The 17,153-nt window shown below is 40.8% G+C and overlaps 1 protein-coding gene across 2 annotated transcripts in view; it reads left to right on the plus strand.

Annotated features, from left to right (window-relative positions):
• LOC122661049 (probable indole-3-acetic acid-amido synthetase GH3.1) overlaps window positions 1–17,153 on the plus strand; it is a 39,388-nt gene that overhangs the window by 13,446 nt on the left and 8,789 nt on the right. The window lies entirely within an intron of this gene.

Raw genomic sequence — 17,153 nt, forward strand, 5'->3', positions numbered from 1 at the left:
CATAAACAAACAAAATCCTACAAAAAAAAGACAAAATTCAGAATTAGAGTTGAATCAGATTATGTGAGATATTAAGTTAATGACACCTATCTAAACTCACAACCCATCTTATATGACACCTATCCAATGCACAAACCGCCTTATAATTAGCTTAATATAAAAATCAATCAAACCTATCTATACTACATGCTATACTATTCCAATCAATTAAAAAAAAACTAAATTCTATCTACACCCCACCAAACCGACTCACGATTAATCTTAGTAAAGCAATTAAAATCTATTCTAATAACTAACTAACTCACTTACACTAATCCCACCCGTATGAATTAAAACAGAGAAGGAGAGAAAAGAAGAAGAAGAAGAAGAAGAAGAAGAAGAAGAAGAAAGGGAGAAGAAGGGTGTTGGACTGAAGTGGTTTACTAACCTAAGGTAATAATCTTCACCTCCTCATCTTCTCTTCGACCTAGTTATAGTAACCTCTATAGAACCCATGCTGATCTTCAAAATTTTGGAATGAACCATGTTCTGTTCAGTTCGTGTTTCTTATGAAATTGAGTTTTTAATTTATAGAATTAAAACTTAAAACCCACATACATATTCGGATCTTAAACCTTAACCCTATGTTAGCCTTATTACTAACTTATTCATATCTCGGAGATTTGAATTAAAGTGATTGATTCATGTTTCAGCCATACGGAACTGTTTTAATCAAAGTTGATTCATGAAATTACATTCATAGTTGTACCCACCTTCAAAACCCTGATTTTTCCATGCAAATCGATCATATCATGGTTCCAATTCATGGTAATGATCATGCGAACAATACTCCTGATCAATTGGATGAAGATCCGGCCCAAAACCCCAGTAAAAATTCTATTTTCTATGATTTTTAGGCTGCTGTACATCTCTGGTTGATGTCCTAATCGACTGGGTCATCAACCAGAGAATGCCATTTTAATTCTACACCTAGTACTAACTCTGGTCGATGTCCCAGTTGATTGGACCATCAACCAGAGAATAATGCCTTAATTTTTACACCTGTTATATCTCAGGTTGGTGTCCCAGTTGACTGGTTCATCAACCAGAGAATAACTGTTTCAGTTTTTAAAACACTGCCATCTCAGGTTGATGTCCCGGTTCACTGCCTCATCAACTTGAGATGCTATTTCACTTGTAAACACGTCATAGACCTTGTCCAACCTGACCACGAGGTAACCCTAGGACTCCACACAAGTTTTTGACGCTTCCTAACACTGTGTGTAATTAAACATTCGTGGTGCGTAAAGGCCCATTGCTACCAGGAGGTCTTGAGTTCAAGCCTCTTGGTTCAAAAAAAAAAAAAAAAAGCATTCTGTAGACACTGATTTTTGTCACCCCCTAATTGGCGATGATGACAACGGAACATGGACGATGGACAACGCACTCTCCCTCTTTCTAGACCCAAGATACCTGACTCATAAGACCAAGAACCATGTTGAGCACAAAATGACCCATTTTAGGCCAAAAAACAAGGAAAAATGGCACTGCGCCCCCACGGCGCCGTGGGGATGTGTACCGGGTTTTCACGGCGCCATGAGGGGGTGTGACATCAGCTTGCTGACGTCACCCACGGCGCCATGAAAAAATCCCCCACTGTGCCGTGGACATCTCCACGACGCCGTGGAGGACTTATCTGGCCAGGAGAGAGAGGGGATCCCTCCCTATAAATAGGAGTGTCCCCCTCCCTCATTTTCCAAGGAATTTTGGGTAGAGAGACCCTCCCCAAGTGATTTCCATCCTCTTTGTCTCATTTTTTTACCCTCTTTTCTCTCCTTTCTCTTATAAGAGTGTGAGTGAGTGAAATTTTCTTGGTAGTGGATAGATCCTTCGATTATCCCTTCGAGCATAGAGCACTCTTGCTCCTAGGCGTTGTTATCCTGTCAGTGCACGGATAACCATCAAAACCCCTTTATTTCAGATGTTATTTTGTCTGTTTTCTCCCCTCCAAATCATTTGAAAGAGCCATTACTCTGCCCAGAAAGAATCGACGTCAGTCCATTCGTCTATCTCCCCTGAGCCAGGGGAATGCAACCATACAGGTATAATTACTGCATTGTTGTTGATTCAATGTAGTCCTTTCGTATTTCATCATTTTAGTCCGTATTTCTCATATATGTAATGTAGTTTATTATGTTTTAGTTCAATTCATAGCATCTGAATGTAGTTCATAATATCCCCCATCCCCGTAATAAAAGAGAGAGAACATTCGTCTTCATGTAGCATCTAATACAGAGAGACCAGCTTCGGTCGGGCGAGGTGGGTGCTTAACACCTTCCCACACTCGTAACCTGACCCCTTACCCGAACCTTTGGTCAGACCATATGGAGTCATGTAGTCCGATGCCGTTCACAACGGATAGGGCTACACTTAATGGATCCTAGGCCCTAACCCTAGGTGGCGACTTCACATTATATTAGCATATTTTAATGCATGATCCTAATCCCCCATTTATCAATATTATACATTGACAATATTATCTATTATCCATCCATATATATATATCAAACCCATGTCGCCCATAAGGCTGAGGAACCCTCGTCCCGAGGACCACGGTACTTACAGTGGCGACTCCGCTGGGGATGTGAGTGGATAAACGTCCACTCGAGGTCAAACTTTCTAAATAGGTGCTATCAATAAATGACAGAATGTTCTCTCCAAACTTTTATGTAAAAAATAAAAAAAAAATAAAAAAATAAAAAATAAATAATATATATATATATATACAAAATAAATAAAAAAAGAAAAAATGTACAAAACAAAATACAAAAAAAAAAATACCATAATATGTTTGTCTTGGCTAACCCCTGTGTGTACTAACCGCATCATGCATAGTGCTCAAAGTGAAATCAAACGGCAAGGGTACTCTCTGTCGTGCCTTTATCCCCGGGGAGGTGAGGCACGTCGTACTAACTACTTTGAGATCGGATGATAGCCGCTTCCTGTACCACTTTCTTGCACACACACACTGCATGGGAACCCCTCTTACCCCCGTATTTATTTGTTGGACCCCATGAGTAATCATGGGTAATTCGCGGCGAAGCTACAGCCCTTGATATTTACTGTACGAGTTTAGAATCATCAGCGAGGGTATTCACTAGTGTGCTGTGGGGTGCTTTAGCCACCCAAAAAAGGCATTAGCATGATTGCTCTGAGACTGTGTGACCTACTCTCTAGGTATATTAAAAGAACCACGTGCCTGCAATTCGTGATCACGAGCGATAGGTATATCGATTCTGTCAAGGGTGACCTTGTTCTGTCCTATTAAGCCTACCCATTACATGCATCATGTAGGAAAATAGACCATATATGATTAGGGTGCGACACAAATTAACCCTTGTTAGCTGTAAGAAAGACCGAGTTTAAGGTCGCTTGATGATTAATTTGGCCTCAATACGAGATGCCTCCCAAAGTAAGGAATCCCATAGTCCCGTGATAGTCCCTCGAAGAAAGATGGGAGCCCACTCCCGTATGATCGATTCCCACATGTCCCTCGAAAATGGGGCACCTTATATTGATTCAAGATATAATCATCAGGAACCTGAAACTCGGCTTTCTTCTTTATTTGTTTATTTTTCTTTTTTAAGAAATGTTTGGGCGACGATGGCATTTGAAGTATGGTCTGAGAGAACTTCTACAATATCAGAAGCTCCAATGACGACTTCGATTACTTGAGCCAAATAAAATACAAAAAAAAAATGATAAAAATAAAATACCAAAAAATGCTAAAAATAAAATACCAAAAAAATGATAAAAATAAAATACAAAAAAATGTTTAAAATAAAAAAAACATTTTACATATTCAAGTAAATTCCTTGTGGCCTGAAATAATTCTCTCTGACTGATGTAAAGCACAATTCACATCAAAAGACTTCCTGTTACCCGCGTGAGCCCGTTATGACAATAGGCTAACCCAAATTGGTCCGATCCAATCCAGAGGTGTTCAGGACTTCCCTTTCTCCACCCAACATCGTGAGGCAGAGTTCGATCAGGCTTTTCCTGGATAGAATCACCATGGATTCGTTAGGCAGTGATCCACCCAAAGTACGGTTAGGTCGATAAATGGACCAATTACAGGCTGAGATGGCAGAGATGAAGCAACTTATGGTGCAAGTCTTGCAAATAGTACAAGACATGTCCCAAGGAGGCACAATACCCACTCTTGGGGAGCCGGAGTGTGCTCAACCAATGACCCCCAGGGTAGCCCCGACAGTGTCTAGGTTACCCACCAGGATTATGATGGAGGAAGAAGATGCCGTGATCAACGTAACTCAGGAGTATCCCGAGACTGAAAGGGAGCATATGATGAGGGAGAAAGTTGAAAAGCTTGAAATTGCTGTCAAGGACACGGTTCATGAGGAGCCTGAAGATAACTTGGTGTTCTTCCCTGAAGGAAAGATACCCGAAGACTTTAAATGGAAATTGGATAAATTTGATGGTTCATGTGATCCTAAAGCTCACCTTAAAATCTTTGCTATAGTGGCTAAATCTTGGGGCCTCATGGAAAATCAAATGGGGCAGACTTTTCTTTACTCATTTGCTGGACCTGCTTTGCGATGGTTGACACAGTTAGATCAGGCACAGACTCAGACTTGGTCAACAGTGGTGAGAGCCTTCACAAAGCAGTACTCATACAACACTGAAGTGGATGTCACACGGAGAGAGTTGGAGACACTAAGGCAAGGCCCTACTGAAGGGTTCTACAACTTCATTATAAGGTTTAGAGAGAAGGCCGTAAAGATGTGGAATCGCCCGACAGAAGCAGAACAGTTGGAGATGATCCTGGAGAATCTGTATGGAGAATATCACGATTGCCTTTACTACCAACACCACAAGACTTTTGAAGAGCTAATGGCCGTAGGGAAGCGTATTGAAGACAAATTGTTCAGAAAGACATATGGCCAGTATAGCCACACATTGCAATATCAAAACCAAAATTCAGAGGCGAATATGGCAAATTTAAGACAGCGTGAGTTCATCGATTTGGGTGTGGCTAGGTCTCTTGCATATGCTGAATTGAAGAAACTGGGACTTTTGGGCACGGTTCCTCTGTGATCGGTCAGGGATCCTCCACCAGCTTGGTATGACTCAGATCAATACTGTGACTATCACACCCAAGAGGGGCACCCCACTGATGAATGCATTGCGCTTAGGCATGCTATCCAAGACCTACTGGAAGCAGGAAAGTTCAAGCCAGGGGCAAAACAATAGTCTGTTAATCAGACAATCAATGCCCTTGAAGAAGATTTAGAAGGGTTTGATCCCACCTCCTTGATCCAAGCTTTGCCGGTTCCTTTAGAAGAGGTAGTGACAGGTCAAAAGTCTCCATCAATGATGTTCGCCCAGGATGTTCATGAATCCTCTCTTCCTCATTCAACAACTGATATGACTAAGCTGAATGGGTTTGAAGGCCATGAAGAGATCAAGGAAAAAGAGGTTATGGCAGGATTGCAATATCGGATTGACCTTTTACCTTTCCATCTCCAAGAACAGATCATGCATCTGGTCTTACAATCAAAGAGTGAAGATTGCCTGGATTTGTTTCATGAAATTACTCTCCTCAACCGTGGGAATGGCGACCTCTGAGGACTTCCTGTCCATCTAGATTATCCTTTCTTCAATATCTTTGGGATAAGAGACCTCTACCAGTTGTCTACTGAAGCCCTTTGTTTCCTTTTGTACCTTTGCGAAAGGTACGTGGTAGCATTCTGCTTTCGTGTTCCAGAATTATTAACCTATATGAGCCAGGACGAATTGCATCCAGAATTTGTTCCTCCTCGGTCAAACACAATGAAATTTCTTCTTCGGTTTCAGACACAGACTCAATGGCTCGAGTAATTATTCAGTTGTACAAAATGGAATGTCCTCTATACCCTCCATAACCCTTATTGGATACAGGAGTCGCGAGAAGAACCAAATGCGAATCTGATCATGCGTCAACCTCACTGCACCTTTCATTTTGGTACAACATTCAATTTGGTGGATTTCTTTAATAGAGGATACAGAAAGGATGATTGGGAGAAGATAAGGGATCATTTGTGTGAGATTAACGGAGTCCCTAAGGAGCAGATTCCTCAAGGAGCAGATTCCTCCAGGATTATGGAAAAATCCTTTTGATGCTACCACCAATTTTAAAAGAGAATACTTCTTTTACATTGCCAGCCTGCAAAGTGGTAGAATCGCCGAAGAAAGTTTTTCGTATTCCTCCGATGGAATAGGGGCAGACACTGATTGAGGACATCACTATCGCCCGAAGGCGTTAAACTACAATCATTAACTTGATGAGTATCAGTTTTGCTGGCCGACTTAAAATGGATCCAACACTCAGCTCTAGTTAGAAGGTCATTTTTCATGGTACAAACTGCATAGTCCCATGACAAAGCAGTAACAGTACTTCACTCTTGTGTAGACAGGATAGCACTGAAGACATCATCGGGTCTGCATCCCTTGGTTCTTTAGGTCTTTTCATTCAGTCAAATTTCCTTCTGTTAACTCATCCACCGTGTATTTTCCATTAGCCGTCAATGAATATGTTTTCTCGTCCATCTACTTGTTCTCTTTCTTTTCTCTTTCCTCCAAATAACAGTTTATGATGATCTCATGACTACTAGTTTTAAAAAAAAAAAAATATTACTACCCTTCCTTCCAATGTCAAAGTCTTGATGGTCAAAGATTTGGAGCTTTCCATACATCTGATCCCCTTCCAACGAGCCGGAAGCCTGGATGAAGATTTCATCTCATAAAGCCTATTAAGGGAGGCCCCCTTTGACCGCTAGTCATCTCAAATAAACCCTGATATAGCAAAATCCGCTAGTCCCCCAGTTGTGCCTTAGCCGTTTCCTTTTAAAAAAAAAAAAACTCACTTTGGCCCACCCACACCTCATTATCCATATGTCCTCTTGCTCATCAAAATGTCCCATTGGCTTCTAGGGTCTAACCGGAAGAGGTCTCTCGGTGAAGTAAGATGTCACAAGGGCAATACGTTTCCGAATGATGTAAAAAAAAAGAAAAAGAGAGAGAGTAGCTCCGTCTGCACAATCAAAATTGGGCCAATCTCAAAAAGAAAAAAATGAGAGTTCAAAATAAAAGAGCAAAAAAAAAAAAAAAAAAAAAAATGACAGCAAAAAAGAAAAAAGAAACAAGGAGAGAGCAAAAAAAAAAAGAGAAGAGAGGATGCATTGGCTCAAGGCATTGCAAATAATTGGGAGCACTTAGACCATGGGGCAAAAATAGCCACTTTTCCTTCGGAGACAACATTGTCAAAATTATCAGGGTTAAAATTACCAAAGTCTTCAATTGAGACACGAGAGGGATTGCCAAACTTCTTGATTACATTATTAAAAAAGAAGAAATTCCCCAACAAGTTCAGTTACCAGAATCTTGATAAAGTTTTGGGAGCAGAAGTGTCGAGTCATGGTTAGACCCTAGGGGCACATTTGAGCCTTTACCATCCTTTGGAACCCAGTCCTAAGCCCCATTACAACCTAGTAAAGCCCTCCCGGGCCAAATGGTGATGAGACTCTCGTCCACAGCTTCGAGCTCACCCGGCTATGATGGAACTTAATCATCAAGGCTTTGACATTAAGGCATCTTTATCCTGAACTACGTTCGACCTGATCCCTATTTGGGATACGTAGGTAACTTGATGAAGTGATAATCAAGTTCGGTCCTCCCACATGTACAGTTTTCCATTCGTCCATGTACAACTTTTTATTTTTACTCACTTACATCATATCTATCATATTTCTACTTTTTCCCCTTTCCCACTAGTATCCCTCTCTCGTTGATGCGATCCGATGATGTGAAGAAAAAGAAGCACGTCTACCAAGATCATGAAGATTTATGAAGAGATGACTAGGGGATTAAATGCCAGCAGCATTGTACTCACCCTCTTAACCAGTAAGACGACCAGAAGAATTAACTTGTCACTGAGGCAATCTCTATCCAAGATAAGAAGGACAAAGGAGCATAAGGAAAAATGATTTGTTTTCTTGGGGCAATCCACCAGGCAAGAGCATGTGAAATTAAAGGGGCATATTGTCCATGAGAATCGACTCCCAATCATGAAGAGTCTCAGCCTAAAAGATGAAATGACCGTACAAGCAGAGAATGATGATACTGCCTGGGATAAAATGCCATGACTCTCCATGAAGGAAGGGAAGAGTGACTTATCCACCCATCTTGTTCGTACACGTTTCCCTCAATTTACCCTTTGACTTGCTTTGTCAAAAGTTCATTCAACACCCGTTCGATGTTGGCCAATCGATGCTCGTCGAGCCTATGCGTGTAACGGGGATGTGAATAATATGCCTATGTGGAATTGTGCATTACTGGGTCAGAATGTGAATAACTATAAATTTTCAAAATAAATTTCTCTCACAAATGAAATTATTTCTTACAACAAAAAAAAATAATAATATATATATATATAGATAATAAAAAAAATGTTTGATGGATAAGTGTTTGGTAACGTATAATTCTGCACTAAGCTTTTGTGAAGGACAAGTGTTGTGCAACACAAAAATGGAGAATATCTGGTAAGTGTCTATGTTTGTATGTGATTACTTTTCACTTGCTTGTATTGATTACTTGCATAGGGTTGTGTTTTTCTTTTTGCATGACATAATTTGCATTAGGACTGTGATTCCCTTTGCATGCAAAAAATTTAAAAAAAAAAAAAAAAAAAGATAAAAAAAGATTACTTGCATAAGATTGTTTTTTTTGTTGCATTTTGGATCATAATGCAAACTACCTGAGTTTTAATGATAGACTTCTTTGCCATTGTCATCATGGATCCGTGTGCATAAGATTGCATTTTCCTTTAAGCATTCCACTAATCCGATCATGACAGCACTCATGTGCTATCCTATTTTCATCATCATAATGCCCATGCACTACTTGGCATCTAATGGTATACATTTTGGATTGCTTTTCCATTTTGATCATGGATACTGCACATGCATAGGATTGCATTTTCCTGACCAATGCCTTGATCATATACCATCTGAATTCTTATTTCCGTTGCACTAGCGTGCAACCTACTCAACTAATCATGACAAAATTCGTATACAGTTTGGGCTCTGATCATTTAGTTCCATCGAACCCTCGTACTTCCTGCACTCACGTGCAATTGGATTATCTGATCACTGTTGAATTCATGTACAACTTGATCTCCAATGATTTGGCCCCATGAACAGTTTGACCAAGTCCTTAACCACTTCTGCACTCATGTGCATTTGGTTTTTTGGATCACTGTTAGTTTGATCTTTCGGTTATCCCAGATTCACGTATGGTTTCGCACTCTCGTGCAATTTGATCCTTTTGATCCCTGCTATACTCGTGTATAGTTCGATTACCATTTGAATCTTCTGGTCCCAGCTGTATTCACGTACAAATTGATTGAACCTTTGACCCTATTGAACCTTGCTATGCTTGTGTATAGCTTGATCACTCATTGATTTTTTCGATCCCACTATACTCACGTATAGTTTGATCACTCTGTGACCTTTCTGATCCTCCCTATACGCATGTAGTTCAATCAATCTATAAATCTTTCGGTCGCCATTATACTCGAGTACAGATTGACCCATCATCCTGATCCTCTTTGTACTCATGTACAAGATTGATTCATTATCTGATTTTCCTTGTACTCGTGTACAAGTTAATCATTAACATTTTTTATCTTCACTATACTTGTGTGTAGTTCGATCATCCAGTGAATCTTTGGTCTCTATTGTACTCATGTATAGATTGACCCATCATCCTGATCCTCTTTGTACTCGTGTACAAGATTGATCCATTATCTGATTTTCCTTGTACTCGTGTATAAGTTAATCATTAACATTTTTTGATCTTCACTATACTTGTGTGTAGATCGATCATCCCGTGAATCTTCAGTCTCCATTGTACTCGTGTACAAGATTGATCCATTATCTGATTTTCCTTGTACTCGTGTATAAATTAATCATTAATATTTTTTTATCTTCACTATACTCGTGTGTAGATCGATCATCTCGTGAATCTTCAGTCTCCATTGTACTCATGTACAGATTGATTCATCATTTGATCCTCATTGTACTCGTGTACAAGATTGATCCATTATCTGATCCTCCTTGTACTCATGTACAAATTAATCATTGAACTTTCTGATCCTCTCTATACTCGCGTGTAGTTCGATCATCCCATGAATCTTTCGGGCTCCATTGTACTCATGTACAAATCGATCCTTTTTAGTCTAAACCCATGGACAATTTATCATCCAAATCATTATTCTATCTGGCCACTACTGGACTCATGTATGGTCTGATCGTCATGATCTCTTGACCACTTCTGCACTTGCAGGTAATTTTGTCATGGTCAAAACTCGTGAATAGACTTTCAGATGAGACCCGTCCCTCACTGAAACCATATCTTTCCCTCGGAATGACTGGAGTGTGTCGTTCCATAGGTCAGCCAGATCGGCTATAAGTACATCATACCATTGTCTTAGATTGATCGAAGAGTGGCTTTCCACATGCCATCATCGACAGAATGATGTCTATACCATGCGAGCACCTTCTCTGTGCCACAATACTTCTTTGGCATAAGGAGGGTCTTACCCTATAGAGTAAAAAAAAAAAAAAAATACCTAAAAAAATATTTTCAAGAAAGGCCCTGAAAAGGGGAAAAACCCTAAATATTGAGGAAAAATCCTCATGCATCATGAATTATACTAACTCTTGTTCAAGATGTTAGCCCCAGGCTCAGTCAAGTCCTCTTGCTCCTAACCAAGCTCAGTCGAGTCCTCTTGCTCATAATCAAGATCAGTCAAGTCCTCTTGCTCCTAACTAAGATCAATCGAGTCCTCTTGCTCCCAACCAAGATCAATCAAGTCCTCTTGCTTTCAAGATCAAATGAATTCTTTCAAGATCAATCAATCAAGTCCTCTTGCTTTCAAGATCAATCGAGTCCTCTTGCTCCCAATCAAGATCAATCGAGTCCTCTTGCTCCCAACCAAGATCAATCGAGTCTTCTCAATCAAGATCAGTCGAGTCCTCTTGCTCCCAATCAAGATCAATTGGTTTATCAAAATATTTCATCACGGTTAATCGCCTATTTGGCAACTCTAGTTGAGTGACGCCTTATCTAGATCTTCGGTCGAGCGGTGCCTTATCACCCTCAAATTTGATCTTTGGGCCGAGTAGTGCCTTATCTAGATCTTCGGTTGAGTGGTGCCTTATCACCCTCAAAAGTCTATCCCTAGTGGAGTCCCTCATATTCGATCTTGTGGGCCGAGTAGTGCCTTATCTAGATCTTTGGTTGAGCGGTGCCTTATCACCCTCAAATTTAATCTTCGGGCCAAGTGGTGCCTGATTTAGATCTTTGGTCGAGTGGTGCCTTATCACCCTCAAATTTGATCTTCGGGCCGAGTGGTGCCTTATCTAGATCTTCGGTTGAGTGGTGCCTTATCACCCTCAAAAGTCTATCCCCAGTGGAGTAACTCATATTCGATCTTGTGGGCCGAGTGGTGCCTTATCTAGATCTTTAGTCGAGCGGTGCCTTATCACCCTCAAATTTGATCTTTGAGCCAAGTAGCGCCTTATCTAGATCTTTGGTCGAGCGATGCCTTATCACCCTCAAAATTTGATTGAGCAATGCTCATAAGATAGAGATTTGGTTTTTTCGAGTTTTTCTTTTGAGGATTATCGAAAGATTTCATCGTGATTAACCGTCTGTTTTTAGCAACTCTATCGCCTTTGAGCAAAGCGTCAGTAGTACATGTTCTTGGTGATAAAATTAGTCAGTCTTTTGTCTTTACCCTTTGGCTGTTGGCACAGGCCTCGGCCAAAGAGGGGCAAACTGTAGACACTGATTTTTGTCACCCCCTAATTGGCGATGATGACAACAGGACATGGACGATGGACGATGCACTCTCCCTCTTTCTAGACCCAAGATACCTGACCCATAGAAACATGCTGAGCACAAAATGACCCATTTTAGGCCCAAAAACAAAGAAAAATGGCACTGCGCCCCCACGACGGTGTGGACTCCTTCCCACGGTGCCGTGGGTGCCTTCCCATAGCACCATGGGGATGTGTACCGGATTTCCATGGCGCCATGAGGGGGTGTGACATCAGCTTGCTGACGTCACCCACGGCACTGTGGAAAAGTCTCCCACGGCGCCGTGGAGGACTTATCTGGCCAGGAGAGAGAGGGGATCCCTCCCTATAAATAGGAGGGTCCCCCTCCCTCATTTTCCAAGGAATTTTGGGTAGAGAGACCCTCCTCAAGTGATTTCCACCCTCTTTGTCTCATTTTTTTACCCTCTTTTCTCTCCTTTCTCTTATGAGAGTGTGAGTGAGTGAAATTTTCTTGGTAGTGGATAGATAATTTGATTATCCCTTCAAGCATAGAGCACTCCTGCTCCTAGGCGTTGTTATCCTGTCAGTGCACGGATAACCATCAAAACCCCTTTATTTCAGACATTATTTTGTCTGTTTTCTCCCCTCCAAATCATTTGAAAGAGTCGTTACTCTGCCCAGAAAGAATCGGCATCAGTCTATTCGTCTATCTCCTCTGAGCCAGGGGAATACAACCATACAGGTATAATTACTGCATTGTTGTTGATTCAGTGTAGTCCTTTCGTATTTCATCGTTTTAGTCCGTATTTCTCATATATGTAATGTAGTTTATTATGTTTTAGTTCAATTCATAGCATCTGAATGTAGTTCATAATATCCCCCATCCCCGTAATAAAAGAGAGAGAACATTCGTCTTTATGCAGCATCTAATACAGAGAGTCCAGCTTCGGCCGGGCAAGGTGGATGCCTAACACCTTCCCACACTCGTTACCTGACCCCTTACCCGAACATTTGGTCAGACCATATGGAGTCATGTAGCCCGATTCCGTTCACAACGGATAGGGCTACACTTAATGGATCCTAGGCCCTAACCCTAGGTGGCGACTTCACATTATATTAGCATATTTTAATGCATGATCCTAATCCCCCATTTATCAATATTATACATTGACAATATTATCTATTATCCATCCATATATATATGTCAAACCCATGTCGCCCATAAGGCTGAGGAACCCTCGTCCCGAGGACCACGGTACTTATACATTCGTAGGACTCCACCTTTCGCCCATCAAATCATACCGACAACTGATACGAGGCATAACCCGACTTCTTAACTGCAAGTATAACAAGGTGAGTGGGGATAGACAATTGATTTCTTTTTGGGAATGTTTATTTCATTTAGTTGTTTTGTTAGGTGTCATGCATATGTATGAGAAATTGTCCTTATGTATCGTTTGAAACTGTTCTATTGATTTATTTTTGTTTATAACATATGGATTATGGAATTGTGAATGGATATGGATGTGATGATGGAATGTGTTGAAATGTAAATCTTTGCCATGACCGAAATTATGGTAGAGGACTAAATCTCAGGGGTTTGCTGGGTAAACTAGCATTACCAAAGAAGGTATTGAAACCGGCGATGTCCGATTGAGGACCGGGAAGCCAGCGTTACTAACAGAGGTACTGGGACCAACGATGTCTGATTGAGGATCAGGACCGGCAGGCTCCCAGTGCAACTCGGGTTTGACATCGCCAACGGAGGGGATGCTACCTAAGGTGTTGATGTAGCACAAGCTTAGAAACTTAGGCATTATTGTTAGGTGGAATTACGATTAAAATTGAATCTCATACACATAGGATTTTGCTTGTGAATGCTTGCGTGGTTTATCTTTACTTGCTGGGCTCAGTGGAGCTCATCCCTGTGGATATCCTTTTTATTTTTAGATGATCATGTAAGTGGAGGTGACTGTGTCGGGGAGGATTTCTTTGAGTCGAGAGATAAGGGAGAGGTGAATATGTTGATTTGGACACGAAGGGGCATGGTCCCGGTTGTGCATGTGATTACTGTGTCCTTTCTTAAATGATGCAATAGACTGAGAACTCTTACTTTTGTGACCTTCTAACTATTCCTTTGGTGGGTGAAACCATTGTATATATTTGAATAGTTAGTTTTGGGCCTTGTGCGTTAGTTTCGTGATAACTTAGCGAGTGAACGACTTAACTAGGAATGATGTAAATATAACTTTTGTAAATCTTAACTCTTTGCGCACTCTGATCGATATGTTATGCTTTCCTTTAATATCGTCTATGCTTGTGGTGTGTTTATACTGCATCTGGATCCTGGTGGTCTCCGAATACATCGGGTATTCGGGTCAGCCATCGAATTCTCTCAAGGGGGGGTTCGGGGTGTGACACCCTATCCCCTTAATAGGATATCTTTATAACTTTAGACAATTGTTGGATAAGACTCATCTTTTGAGATGTTATTCTTTGGCCATATACTTTTGGAATATAGTTTGATTATTGCTTCGATTTCTACTTTTACTTATTTTCCTTTTTACTTCTTCTTATCTCTCTTACCTCCATTACTGTCTTAACATCTATTGGATCCATGTAGCCGATCTCATTTAGTTGGGATAAGGTTATGATTGTTGTTGTTTGTTGATTGATAATTATTTAGGTTCTTGTAAACCTGGACATTTTCTCTTCTCTCTATTCCAAAGGTTATATTGCAAGGAAATTATTTGTAGGTATTCCAAATGTCTACATGTGAGGGGAGGGGATTCAATTGCAGATATACTCAAGCACACCATTAGAAACTTTAGTCAAGGCAAACTATTTCAGTCCCACCCAGTAAGGTATTTATTAGGGATAGGGTTGGGCAGGCTGCCAACTTTTGGTAAGCTAGCAACATGCATCAATCACAGGGCTGGACACGGGAGGATAAGGGGATCTTTTCAAAGAGGGAAGTGAGGTTATCGAAATACCATGTGGGAATGGAGTTACATAATTGCGGCTTGTTGGTCAACTGGGTCAGTTGAGGTTTTCAGGAGTGGTGTTGTCATTTTTGGCAACCTTATTAGCCATATTGGTGATGCGACAGTGGTATTTGGTGAGTTGGAAGAGCTGAAATGGTCAAACAGTCACCTACACAACTATAAGGGTATTTTGATCATTTGGTACGGTTACAAGGGTACCCGCACTTGAAGAACACCATTTAACAGCATATTGAGTCCTTATATAGTGTTTGGAAAAGGGATGAAGCAGCAAGAGAAGGTTTCATTCTGTTAAAGTTGTGATTTCACAGGTTCATGCAATGATAGTGACTTTAAGGTCATTTTTGGAAGATTTAATGGCATTTATGGGTGAAGTGGTCTTCATGAGAAATGAATTTGGTCGAGGCATGGTTCCAACACAATTAGTTTCGTATCATTCCAGTGTTGGAAGAGAAAGTTACAGTTGTTTCCGTGTTGACGCGTAAAAACGGAGCAAATCTGGAATAGGCAAAAAGTTTTATTCTTAGCCAAATTTTTTGGTCGTTTTTTTTTTAATTGCTACTGGAGACAGAGATTTCCCATTGTTTTGTTAAAGTTCCAGAATCACCATAGGTGTCGGATCGGCATCTAGTGCAAGATTCCTCTTGGACGTCGTGGATTGATGCAAGACTCTTTTTAAAAAAGAAGAGAGAAAGGAAATAAGGGATTTGGTAGTGGAGTGTGACATCAGCATGACATCACATCCTATTTTTAACGAATATGGCAGTGTGAATTTCTTTGACATGTGTTTTCGTTACACATGGTTTTGTCACGAAGAATCTAGTTATTTACGATTCTACCACTGGTTACCAATTTTGGAGCATCCAACTTTAGAAGGCCATATCTTGGCCATCCGATGTCCAAATGGGACAAATTTTTTTTTGAAATTGGGTATTTTTTTTAGAGGAATCTATTGGAGACACTTCCAAAGGCAGAAAACTTAGAAATTTTTTTTTATATACACAGAACACTTTAATGGATTGATCTGTGAAGCTACAATGAACATTCGGATGTGCGCATCGACTCTCAAAGGGGTACTGCAATAGATTGATATCTGGAATACACAGGAGAGAGGTATTCTTTTATTTTACAAGTCCTATTATTTTGGGCTTGCTTATGTGTTGAAAACAACCCTAGTTTTGTTCATGTTATTGGGAGGGACTTGTAATGAAATTTTTATATTCATATTGTAATTCCATTCAAGTTGGGGCTTGATTGGATTGGGATTGTAGCCCTAGATTTCATTGTTACGGAGTCAGAAGCAGGTGTTGTAATACCTGGGCTATTGTAGTAGTCGAATTCGAGTTGAGTATTTGAGGAAATACGAAACCCTTACGGGTATTCCTCCGTGGATGTAGGCAACTTGGGCGAACCACGTATATTTGGTGTACTGTGTGTTTGTTATTTTTCTTGCATATTCTTGGAGTGTGTTTGCTGCAGAGTGGTGGGACACTGTCTGGTAGACCCAACCACATTGTGGTGTGTGGTGGACGTGTCTGTGTGTGATTGGTAATTATGGGACTGTCCTGGCCAATCTTGAATTGCTATAGGTGAACTGTCGCCAGTAAGTTGTTTGCTTGAGATTGGAAGAAAAATTATTGAGATCCACTGATCCACTGATTCACCCCCCCTCTCAGTGGCACCTGGGATTCACACTGCTTAAACACGAAATATTCATTATGGGAGATTAAGGAGGAGATTAAAAAGTAGTAGCTCTTGCAATCACAATCTCTAGAAGCGGGGCTGCAATTCGTTGGTTGGATATTGTTCATTCGAGGTGATACATTGAACATTCACCTCATATTGATATTATACAAAATACCTTGATCACAAAAAAAAATAAATATATGATACAAAATACCGGATCGATACAGGTATCTCAAACCGAATCATTTTTTGCAAATAAAAAAGCCTGCAAATTAAATGTTTCATTAAAGGTACCTGATGTGTCATAAAATCCCCCAACCAACCAAAAGCTACCACGTAAACGTACTAGAACTGAATCGGAGGTCGAGGCGGAGCACTGAAGTCAAGGCCGAGCATTGAAGCTAAGGCCGAGACTGAGCATTGAAGCCGAGGCCGAGGCCGAGGCCAAGACCGAGCACTGAGGCCGTGATAGGGCATAAAATCACATCACCAATTAGAAACTGCCACGTGGCCGACCCGAGGCCAGTCCAAGAACCGAACTGAGCTGAGCAGGAAATCAGGCCGACCCGGTCTCCAATAGGTCACC

This window comes from Telopea speciosissima, chromosome 5 (assembly GCF_018873765.1).
Source record: "Telopea speciosissima isolate NSW1024214 ecotype Mountain lineage chromosome 5, Tspe_v1, whole genome shotgun sequence".
Classification (NCBI taxonomy): domain Eukaryota; kingdom Viridiplantae; phylum Streptophyta; class Magnoliopsida; order Proteales; family Proteaceae; genus Telopea; species Telopea speciosissima.